Source organism: Gadus chalcogrammus, chromosome 12, assembly GCF_026213295.1.
Source record: "Gadus chalcogrammus isolate NIFS_2021 chromosome 12, NIFS_Gcha_1.0, whole genome shotgun sequence".
NCBI classification, from domain to species: domain Eukaryota; kingdom Metazoa; phylum Chordata; class Actinopteri; order Gadiformes; family Gadidae; genus Gadus; species Gadus chalcogrammus.
Genome location: NC_079423.1, coordinates 545314 through 558429, shown reverse-complemented (window position 1 = coordinate 558429; position 13116 = coordinate 545314).

Sequence of the window (13116 nt, the reverse complement as noted above, 5' to 3'; positions counted from 1 at the left end):
TAGGAGTAGTATTAGTAGCCTGTTTGATCTAACACAGGCCAATTGGCTAACTGCATGTTCCTGCTGCATGGCTTGAATAAGATTGAACACGGCCATCCATATTTGTCTTGTGGAATAGCCAAAAAGACTGCACACTGTATTCCCCAACAGTGTTCTAAACTCAATAAAATTGCAGAGCTGCACTCAGAGCTGACATATTGTTCAGGCATCAAAAAGTATCATTTTGACTATTAGCTCTATGAGTAGAACTGACCCCGAAACTCATTTATTTCAAGAGTGGATTGCAATTATAATGTAATAATGACGTGCAACCTCATTGGTTAGGTTCATAATATGTAATGTTCCCACACACGAGGCGGAGGCGGTGTATAATCCATGGTTTATTCAACCAACTAACTGTGATCAATTCAGAACGCTAGGAGTAGTAACCAACGGTAACTTACAACGGTAACGCCACACAAAATAACTTAATGAATCTCAAGAGACCCAAACATAAAACACAAACAAAGTATCCTAGCAACGGGTCCAATTAACACGTGATGATAGGGCTATGATGTTTGTCCCTGTATCTACAGTCAATTAAGAAACGGGAAAGTAAAGTAATAAGTAGTGAAGTTACTTTTCAAATGCAGTAACTAATAAAGTAATCTCATTACAATTCATAGAAGTAACTAGTAATAAGTAACCAATTACTTTTTTGAGTAACTACCCCAACACTGATAATAATATAAACAAATAAAAAAAATGGGAAATCCCAGTGAATAGTGAATGAGCTCTATGATCGATTGTGGCGGATGTAAATTGATACACCTTGACATCAACAACATCAGCCTGCAAACCGTAGCCTCTACACAAAGGTAAGAATGTGGATCAATAATTTGTTCTTTGTTCAAGTATTTCTTTACTGTCTCCCAGCGACAGCTAAAGCGTAGGCTGTCTGAGAGAGAACTTTTGCGGGCTGGCTGTTAGGTTTTTAGCGAGTTAACTAAAGTTTGTTGTCTCAGCTGTCTCAGCTCTCGACCAGCCTGTTGCACTATTTTAGTGGAAAACTGGACAAACCGTATGGTTTTACCACTACCAAAGATCCTTTATCTATGGATGCATATATGTAGCAAAATTCAAATGTCAATGCAATTTGCAATTCAAATGGCAATGCATATAAGTCATTACATTATGCAATTGACAATTCATTATGCAATTTAAAAATATAATTTGTAAATACGTTATTCAAAGTGTATTTTAATATGCTAAGTGAAAATGAAATCCTCAATAAAATTTGCAAAAGTTGTAACAATAAAAATATAATAACATTTTGTCGCATTTTTTGAGTTCCAACACACAGAGCGTTAGCCTGGCACCGCCCACCTATCTACTTCCGCTCAATTTTAATTTAATTTCAGTAGTCAGTCTTGGGGTGTGTTCGAAACCGCGTACTTGCTTACTACTCCTACTAACTATGACGTCAAATTGAGTAAGCGAGAACTTAGTAAGCGAGTTTAGGTAAGCGAGTAGTATCCGAATGTCTTCTACTTCCGGAAAGATTTTGAGTAAGCATCGCTAGCTTACTAGACGTACTCAACTGCCCCAGAATGCACTGCGTCTATTCAAAAGAACAGTGGAAGCAATGGCGCTAAACGGGGAGCCGCAGCAGCAGTGCTTTTAATAATTGTTTAATAATTGTTTTAACATATCACCGCAAATCCTTAGGTTGAAGGTGTACTGTGACGTTAAATGTGACGTTTATATATTTATTTATAATATTTATTAACGGCGCCCGGCCGGTAGGTTATTGACACGTCATTTGATTCACGTCATCTGAGGTGATTAAGTAAGGACGGTCTTCTGAACGTCGATTACTCAAATGGATTACTCAATCATTATTTAAGGATTCGAGAAGTAAGCCAAATATTTAGTAGGACTTCAATTTTCATACTGATGATTTGAATGACAAGTGTGCCAAAAAACTTTTTACCATTTTGGACACATTTGAACTGTCTCAACATGTGAAAGAGGCTACTCATTGTAAGGGGCACACTCTAGACCTGGTTATCACAAAGGGCCTCAATGTTTCTGATCTCTCTGTGACTGATCCTTCCTTGTCTGACCACTTTTGTGTTTTCTTTAACATATCTTTTATTCCCGACATACAGACAAAATCAAACACTGTCAAAAAACGGTATATCAATGAAGATTCTAATGTACTTTTTAAAAAGGCCATCTCCTTGCTACCACCTCTAAACCCATGTTCTGCTGATGATCTTGTAGAAAACTTTAATTTGAAAATTTTGAAAGTCATAGATATCATTGCACCTTATAAGGTTAAAACGATTTCTGGAAAGCAAAAGGCACCCTGGAGAAAAGCTGCTTCTGTAACAGCACAGAAAAAAGAATGCAGGAAGGTTGAACGCATCTGGCGTAAAACAAAACTTCATATTCACCATGATATCTATAAAGAGAGCCTCCGTGCCTACAATTTAGACTTAAAAAATGCTAGAGAAACATTTTTCTCCAATATCATTAAAACCAACACTAATAATGCAAAAACCCTATTTGCAACGGTTGACAGACTGACCAACCCCCCAACAGAAATTCCACCTGATCTCCATTCCACGCAGAAATGCAATGAGTTTGCAACTTTTTATATTGATAAAATTGAAGGTATCAGACGCGCCATCAATATCTCCACGTCAAACAAAAATGTTGGACTACCACCCTGTTCAGGCAAAAATTACGTGGCAAGGATGGCATGCTTTGATGTTATAGACTCTCAAAATCTTGTGGAAACTGTGACACAACTAAAGCCATCCACCTGTTGCCTTGATACTATACCTACCAACCTCTTTAAGAATGTTTTCGACTGCCTAGCAGTAGACATATTGCAGATAGTTAACAACTCTCTCCAGTCAGGCAAGTTCCCAAAAGCTTTGAAAACTGCAGTTATTAAACCCCTTTTAAAAAAGCTGAGCCTAGATGCCTCTATTATTAACAACTACAGACCAATATCAAATCTACCCTTCATAAGTAAAATCATTGAGAAAGTTGTCCTCCAGCAACTAAATCACTTCCTGGCATCAACTGGTTGCTATGACACCTTCCAATCAGGATTTCGACCCCTGCACAGCACTGAGACCGCCCTTATTAAAGTTGTAAACGACATCCGTCTTAACACAGACTCTGGCAAAACCTCAATACTAATGCTACTTGACCTCAGTGCTGCATTCGACACTGTAGACCATACATTACTTCTGGAAAGGTTAGAAAACTGGGTGGGGCTTTCAGGCACTGTCTTAAATTGGTTCAGGTCCTACCTACAAAATAGGAACTACTTTGTTTCCATTGGCGACTTTGTATCAGAATCAACCAACGTGACATGTGGAGTACCACAAGGTTCGATCTTAGGACCCTCTTTATTCAACATCTACATGCTCCCACTAGGGCAAATCATGCAAAATAACAATATTGACCATCATTGCTATGCTGATGACACGCAAATCTATGTATCGCTATCACCAAATGACTATCGGCCCATAGATCTGCTGTGCCAGTGCATTGAGCAAGTGAAGGAATGGATGTGCCGAAATTTCCTTCAACTAAATGAGGACAAAACAGAGATAATTGTATTTGGTTCTAAAACGGAAAGGCTTAAAGTAACCCAACACCTTCACTCTCTGTCCCTGAAAACCTCAATCAAAGCCAGAAATCTAGGGGTTATCATGGATTCAGATTTACATTTTGACAGTCACATCAAATCAGTTACAAAATCGGCATATTATCACCTTAAAAATGTAGCAAGACTTAGAGGGCTCATGTCCACCGAAGACTTACAAAAACTTGTACATGCCTTTATCACTAGTAAGCTTGATTACTGCAATGGTCTCCTCACAGGTCTCCCAAAACAAACTCTGAGGAAGCTTCAGCTTGTTCAGAATGCTGCTGCTAGAGTTCTAACAAAGACCAAAAAATTTGATCATATTACACCAATTCTGAAATCGTTACATTGGCTTCCTGTAGGTCAGAGAATTGATTTTAAAATCATGTTGCTAACCTATAAATCCCTACATGGTTTAGGCCCAAAATATTTAACTGATATGCTTCCACTACATCAGCCTTCTAGACCACTAAGATCCTCTGAGACCAATCTGTTAATTATCCCCAGAGTAAACACAAAACATGGGAAAGCAGGATTTAGTTACTATGCAACAAATAGCTGGAATAAACTCCCAGAGGATTTAAGACTTGCCCCAACTCTGAGCACCTTTAAAACAAGACTGAAGACTTTTATGTTTGCTATAGCCTTCTGCTAAAATCTTAAATACATTGCACTTTCTAAAAAGCTTTTTAACTTTGCCTCTATTTTTTTATTTTAATACTAAAATGCCTTTTTAATTTACCCATTTTTTTGCATATGTTTTTCTTTTACTTATCTATTATTATTTTATTTTATTGTATGACAATGTTTATATGTGAAGCACTTTGAGTCTGCCTTGTGTATGAAAAGTGCTATATAAATAAAGTTGCCTTGCCTTGCCTAGGTAGTAAGCAGTAAGCAAGTAGGCGGTTTCGAACACACCCCAGGTCTAAGGTATATTCATGGCTTCCTTCGAAGCCAGATTTTTGGCGGTCCAATCAGCGAACAGAGGGAGTGGCTGAGAACGATGACGTTAAAGTCAGCTCTCGTTGACGGACATCTTCACGCACGGTGTTTGGTTTGTTTACAGCCTGTGCGCAACGTGATTCCCGGCCAAACGTTAGCGATTGGTTATGGCAGATCCAGAGTGGCACTGGGCAGATCCAATTGTTTTAAACTTCAACAGACACCCGCCTTCAAGTGAGTTAACGTTTGTCAGTTGAGTAGGTCCAGCCTCTGAACATACCCAGGCTTTCTTGGGAAACCTGGCTCGACAGAGACGCAACTCGCAATCAGAGTTAAATGGTACCACGACGCTCACTTTAGATTAAATTAGTCGAATCAGGTTTTCCGCTTTAGGTTCAATGCGCGTTCACATAAAAGGGGCGTTTATCGCGTCATTTGACTCACCCTTATGCAAAATTAATCGAGCGAGAGCGGTGTGTTTCAATCAAGGCGAGCAGTGTATTATAATGAATTCCTACGAGGAATTCAAAGTCTAAATCACAGCCAAGGGGAACACGGTTGCGCATAATAAGGCTAGGGTGGCGTGCTGGCAAAAAATAGCCGGCTGTGTTAATTCGTAAGTGAAAAGATTCTGCATATTGTCTCGAAAAATATCATGTATCATCATGCCTTTTACCCCCATAGATGTGGTGCCAGCACGCTCCTACGAACATGGGGCCATGTCAAAAATAAATATAAAAATATTATTCAATGTGGTAAGGTGTAAGCATCCATTTGAATAATTTCAGGTGAACCTCGCCTATGATTTGCAATGACCTAGGTTCCAACCTTTAATCTCATGTTGATTACCTGTAGCAAATAAAAAGAAAACCCAAATTAATACGACTGGGAGGGGGACCGCTCCACCGCCCTTCACCACTTCGGAGGAGCTGCCTCTCGCCAATAACGAAGGTCGGCCGATGATGGTAGGAGTGGAAGGGGGGATGTCCTCTGACCCCACTGCCTCGACATCCAAGGCGTTTGGAATGATTATTCATGTATTGGCAATGGACATAAATAATTGTCTTGCTAATCAAATGTGAAATGATTGAGTGTAAATTAATTGTGTCATTTTTAGTTGAAGGTAAACATTATTTTGGAGGAGCCGCCCACAATCAATCTCCAGAAGTATATAACTATAAAAGCAAAGTGTCACGTATTCTTCTAAATGTTGAATTTTTAGAAAGAATGTCCTATAATAGGTTTCCCTGATTCTTTCAGGAGACTCTGTCGGCCTGTGACTCCAGGGCGACTATGGAGGTGATTTTTCTTATAAATTCTCACAGCTATAATATGTATTTGTAGAATAAAAAATTCCGAGGCCTAATTGTGTCACTGACATAGCTGTTATGTAAGGGATAATGGACAACACGGCACTTGACTATCCAAGATTAATGTACGTTGAAAGTGGGGCCACCTTTGAATTTTCTAAAGAGCCATCACAATGGGAAACTCAACCGAGCAGTGCTGTAACTATTTCACATGACTCTTCCTTTTGATCATTTATTCTACAGAGGGAAATGGCATTGGATGGGCCATCCACCTCCACCTCAACCTCCTCAAGGCCTTCTCGAGGGACAGACAAGGTTTTTATTTAGGTTATTCCTTTTGTAAGGGGCGCCACAAGGCTTTGACCATGGTAACTGAATTAATTAATTATTTATTGAACAAAAGTCACAATGAAGTTAAATGAGATTATCAAATGGAATGACACATTATCATTCATACCAAATGTAGCCTACCTACTACTTAAAGGTCCCATGACATGGTATTTTATGTATTCTTTAATATAGGTATTACGGTACGGCCACACCAAACGCGTTACTCGCGTTAGGGGCGTCAAAATTCGGCATTTTTGCATAGGGAACCATTGGTATAGGCGCGTAGACGCGTTACATGCGATGAAGCGTCAAGTTAGGGGCGTTACGCGCGTCAGACGCACGTAATTACGCACGTAAACGCAGTAACGCGTCCAACGCGCCAACGCCCGGAGTTCAGAAATCTGAACTTTCAACGCTCCAACGCGTGACGGTGCGGCCACACCAAACGCGTTACTCGCGTTGGATAACGCGAGTAACGCGCCTAACCTGACGCTTGATCATTGTGGGGTGGTTACTCGGTTCAACGCTTCCAACGCGTCAACGCGCCAACGCAGCTAGATGAGTCCATTTCCATGCAAGTGAACGGAGCATTCCCTCTTCGTCATAACTATCAAACCAAACAGCCTTCACATTCACCGAGCGAACATTATGAAAGTAAAATGCACATTTCTCGCTAAAAATGTTTCCATAAACGCATTTAATGGCGTAACTATGTTACTATTTCCACCCAGAATAAAGATAGTTGTCGGCCGTGGCTGCGCTGGAGTCCGAGGTAGGAACCCCAAACGCTGCCGTGTTTGGGTGATGGAGCTTAGATCGGGTTAGATTAAATAATCTCTGATATAAATAACAATAATCGGTTTAAATAACTTCACATGGTGTGTCTGGTGTGTTTCCAGCATTCGTAGTGTTGATCAGCAGAGAAATAGTCCGCCAAGACATTGAGGTTGCTTAGCATCCAGAGACTCTGTCCATGCAAGTGAACGGAGCGTTCCCTCTTCGTCATAACTATCAAACCAAACATCCTTCACATTCACCGAGCGAACATTATGAAAGTAAAATGCACATTTCTCGCTATAAATGTTTCCATAAACGCATTTAATAGCGTAACTATGTTACTATTTCCACCCAGAATAAAGAAAAATGTCGGCCGTATGCTTCTGTCCAAGCTCACTACTCTCTGCCAGTGACGTCGGGTCAAGCTCAACGCTGATTGGCTATCGCGGCCAAGCGTCACGCGTTCTGAACTCCGGGCGTTGGCGCGTTGGGCGCGTTACTGCGTTTACGTGCGTAATTACGTGCGTCTGACGCGCGTAACGCCCCTAACTTGACGCTTCATCGCATGTAACGCGTCTACGCGCCTATACCAATGGTTCCCTATGCAAAAATGCCGAATTTTGACGCCCCTAACGCGAGTAACGCCTCGTGCCCACTGCACCGTCAGTCAACGGACGTGGGAAGGCGTGGCTGACGGATGGGGGAGTAGTCTTTGCAGATGCATCCGTCAGCCAATCAAATCGGTTCGCCGGGTTCTTCCCGCTTCTTCCTGCTTGTTGCGAGGCAAGCTGACCCGCTTTCCCGCTTTCCAGTATCGTCAGAGCCCGAGTCGCGTCACAGTGCTTAAATTTGCATACGCGATCTGATTGGATGACGGAACCGTCGCTGGCGAAAAAGTTGAACATTTTTCAACTTTCTGACGGTGCGAACGCTCCAACGAACGTACGGATCCACAATGCATTGCGCGTCCGTCCCCATTAAAGTCAATGGGGATCACGCAACGGACGCATGTAGTGGGCACGGGCGTAACGCCCCGTGCCCACTGCCTCCGTCAGTTGTCCGTTGCCCATTGACTTTAATGGGGACGTACGCGCAATGCATTGTGGATCCGTCGTTCAGTTGGATCGTTCGCCACCGTCAGAAATTGAAAAATGTTCAACTTTTCGCCAGCGACGGTTCCGTCATCCAATCAGATCGCGTATGCAAATTTAAGCACTGTGACCGACTCGGGCTCTGACGATACTGGAAAGCGGGAAAGCGGGTCAGCTTGCCTCGCAACAAGCAGAAGAAGCGGGAAGAACCCGGCGAACCGATTTGATTGGCTGACGGATGCATCTGCAAAGACTACTCCCCCATCCGTCAGCCACGCCTTCCCACGTCCGTTGACTGACGGTGCAGTGGGCACGAGGCGTTACTCTCGCGTTAGGGGCGTCAAAATTCGGCATTTTTGCATAGGGAACCATTGGTATAGGCGCGTAGACGCGTTACATGCGATGAGCGTCAAGTTAGGGGCGTTACGCGCGTCAGACGCACGTAATTACGCACGTAACGCAGTAACGCGCCCAACGCCCAACGCCCGGAGTTCAGAACGCGTGACGCTTGGCCGCGATAGCCAATCAGCGTTGAGCTTGACCCGACTCACTGGCAGAGAGTAGTGAGCTTGGACAGAAGCATACGGCCGACATTTTTCTTTATTCTGGGTGGAAATAGTAACATAGTTTACGCTATTAAATGCGTTTAGTGGAACATTTATAGCGAGAATGTGCATTTACTTTCATAATGTTCGCTCCGGTGAATGTGAAAGGATGTTTGGTTTGATAGTTATGACGAAGAGGGAACGCTCCGTTCACTTGCATGGGACAGAGTCTCTGGATGCTAAGCACCTCAATGTCTTGGCGGACTATTTCTCTGCTGATCAACACTACGAATGCTGGAAACACACCAGACACACCATGTGAAGTTATTTAAACCGATTATTGTTATTTATATCAGAGATTATTTATCTAACCCGATCTAAGCTCCATCACCCAAACACGGCAGCGTTTGGGTTCCTACCTCGGACTCCAGCGCAGCCATCGGCCGACAACTATCTTTAATTCTGGGTGGAAATAGTAACATAGTTACGCCATTAAATGCGTTTATGAAAACCCATTTTAGCGAGAAATGTGCATTTTACTTTCATAATGTTCGCATCGGTGAATGTGAAGGCTGTTTGGTTTGTATGTTATGACGAAGAGGGAATGCTCCGTTCACTTGCAGAATGGATCATCTAGCTGCGTTGGCGCGTTGACGCGTGGAAGCGTTGAAACCGGAGTAACCACCCCACATGATCAAGCGTCAGGGTAGGCGCTGTACCCTCGCGTTATCCACGCGAGTAACGCGTTTGGTGTGGCCGCACCGTCACGCGTTGTGATTGGCGCGTTGAAAGTTCAGATTTCTGAACTCCTGGGCGTTTGGCGCGTTGGACGCGTTACTGCGTTTACTTGCGTAATTAACGTTGAGTGACGCGCGTAAACGCCCCTAATATTGACGCTTTCATCGCATTGTAACGGTCTACGAGCCTTTTACCAATTGTTCCCTATGCAAAAATGTGCCGATTTTGACGCCCCTAAACGCGAGTAAGTAAAGCGTTTGTGTGGCCTACCGTTAATAATATATTAAAGAATACATAAAATACCATGCATGGACCTTTAAGTAGTAGGTAGGCTACATTTGGTATGAATGATAATGTGTCATTCCATTTGATAATCTCATTTAACTTCATTGTGACTTTTGTTCAATAACTAATTAATTAATTTACCATGGTCAAAGCCTTGTGGCGCCCCTTACAAAAGGAATAACCTAAATAAAAACCTTGTCTGTCCTCGAGGCCTTGAGAGGTTGAGGTGGAGGTGGATGGCCCATCCAATCCATTTCCCTCTGTAGATAAAATGATCAAAAGGAAGAGTCTGTGAAATAGTTACAGCACTGCTCGGTTGAGTTCCCATTGTGGCTCTTTAGAAAATTCAAAGGTGGCCCCACTTTCAACGTACATTAATCTTGGATAGTCAAGTGCCGTGTTGTCCATTATCCCTTACTAACAGCTATGTCAGTGACACAATTAGGCCTCGGAATTTTTTTATTCTACAAATACATATTAGCTGTGAGAATTTATAAGAAAAATCACCTCCATAGTCGCCCTGGAGTCACAGGCCGACAGAGTCTCCTGAAAGAATCAGGGAACCTATTATAGGACATTCTTTCTAAAATTCAACATTTATCGAAGAATACGTGACACTTGCTTTATAGTTATACTTCTGGAGATTGATTGTGGCGGCTCCTCCAAAATAAGTTTACCTTCAACTAAAATGACACAATTAATTTACACTCAATCATTTCACATTTGATTAGCAAGACAATTATTTATGTCCATTGCCAATACAATAATCATTCCAAACGCCTTGGATGTCGAGGCAGTGGGGTCAGAGGACATCCCCCCTTCCACTCCTACCATCATCGGCCGACCTTCGTTATTGGCGAGAGGCAGCTCCTCCGAAGTGGTGAAGGGCGGTGAGCGGTCCCCTCCCAGTCGTATTAATTTGGGTTTCTTTTTATTTGCTACAGGTAATCAACAGATTAAGGTTGGAACCTAGGTCATTGCAAATCATAGGCGAGGTTCACCTGAAATTATTCAAATGGATGCTTACACCTACCACATTGAATAATATTTTATATTTATTTTTGACATGGCCCCATGTTCGTAGGAGCGTGCTGGCACCACATCTATGGGGGTAAAAGGCATGATGATACATGATATTTTTCGAGACAATATGCAGAATCTTTTCACTTACGAATTAACCAGCCGGCTATTTTTTGCCAGCACGCCACCCTAGCCTTATTGCGCAACCGTGTTCCCCTTGGCTGTGATTTAGACTTTGAATCCTCGTAGGAATTCATTATAATACACTGCTCGCCTTGATTGAAACACACCGCTCTCGCTCGATTAATTTTGCATAAGGGTGAGTCAAATGACGCGATAAACGCCCCTTTTATGTGAACGCGCATTGAACCTAAAGCGGAAAACCTGATTCGACTAATTTAATCTAAAGTGAGCGTCGTGGTACCATTTAACTCTGATTGCGAGTTGCGTCTCTGTCGAGCCAGGTTTCCCAAGAAAGCCTGGGTATGTTCAGAGGCTGGACCTACTCAACTGACAAACGTTAACTCACTTGAAGGCGGGTGTCTGTTGAAGTTTAAAACAATTGGATCTGCCCAGTGCCACTCTGGATCTGCCATAACCAATCGCTAAGTTTGCCGGGAATCACGTTGCGCACAGGCTGTAAACAAACCAACACGTGCGTGAAGATGTCCGTCAACGAGCTGACTTTAACGTCATCGTTCTCAGCCACTCCCTCTGTTCCTGATTGGACCGCCAAAAATCTGGCTTCGAGGAAGCCATGAATATACCTTAGACCTGGGTGTGTTCGAAACCGCCTACTTGCTTACTGCTTACTACCTAGGCAAGGCAAGGCAACTTATTTATATAGCACTTTTCATACACAAGGCAGACTCAAAGTGCTTCACATATAAACATTGTCATACAATAAAATAAAATAATAATAGATAAGTAAAAGAAAAACATATGCAAAAAAATGGGTAAATTAAAAAGGCATTTTAGTATTAAAATAAAAATAGAGGCAAAGTTAAAAAGCTTTTTAGAAGTGCAATGTATTTAAGATTTTAGCAGAAGGCTATAGCAAACATAAAAGTCTTCAGTCTTGTTTTTAAAGGTGCTCCGAGTTGGGGCAAGTCTTAAATCCTCTGGGAGTTTATTCCAGCTATTTGTTGCATATAACTAAATCCTGCCTTTCCCATGTTTTGTGTTTACTCTGGGGATAATTAACAGATTGGTCTCAGAGGATCTTAGTGGTCTAGAAGGCTGATGTAGTGGAAGCATATCAGTTAAATATTTTTGGGCCTAAATGTAGGGATTTATAGGTTAGCAACATGATTTAAAATCAATTCTCTGACCTCAGGAAGCCAATGTAACGATTTCAGAATTGGTGTAATATGATCAAATTTTTTGGTCTTTGTTAGAACTCTAGCAGCAGCATTCTGAACAAGCTGAAGCTTCCTCAGAGTTTGTTTTGGGAGACCTGTGAGGAGACCCTTGCAGTAATCAAGCTTACTAGTGATAAAGGCATGTACAAGTTTTTGTCTTCGGTGGACATGAGCCCTCTAAGTCTTGCTACATTTTTAAGGTGATAATATGCCGATTTTGTAACTGATTTGATGTGACTGTCAAAATGTAAATCTGAATCCATGATAACCCCTAGATTTCTGGCTTTGATTGAGGTTTTCAGGGACAGAGAGTGAAGGTGTTGGGTTACTTTAAGCCTTTCCGTTTTAGAACCAAATACAATTATCTCTGTTTTGTCCTCATTTAGTTGAAGGATGTGGGCACATCCATTCCTTCACTTGCTCAATGCACTGGCACAGCAGATCTATGGCCGATAGTCATTTGGTGATAGCGATACATAGATTTGCGTGTCATCACATAGCAATGATGGTCATATTGTTTATTTGCATGATTTGCCCTAGTGGGAGCATGTAGATGTTGAATAAGAGGGTCCTAAGATCGAACCTTGTGGTACTCCACATGTCCGTTGGTTGATTCTGATACAAAGTCGCCAATGGAAACAGTAGTTCCTATTTGTAGGTAGGACCTTAACCATTTAACAGTGCCTGAAAGCCCCCCCCCATTTTTTCTAACCTTTCCAGAATGTATGTAGGTCTACAGTGTCGATGCAGCACTGAGGTCAAGTAGCATTAGTATTGAGGTTTTGCCAAGTCTGTGTTAAGACGGATTCGTTTACAACTTTAATAAGGGCGGTCTCAGTGCTTGCTGGGTCGAAATCCTGATTGGAAGGTGTCATAGCACCAGTTTATGCCAGGAAGTGTTTAGTTGCTGGAGACAATTTCTCAATTTATTTACTTATGAAGGGTAGATTTGATATTGGTCTGTAGTTGTTAATAATAGAGCTCTAGGCTCAGCTTTTTTAAAAGGTTTAATACTGCAGTTTTCAAAGCTTTTGGGAACTTGCCTGACGGAGAGAGTTTTTAACT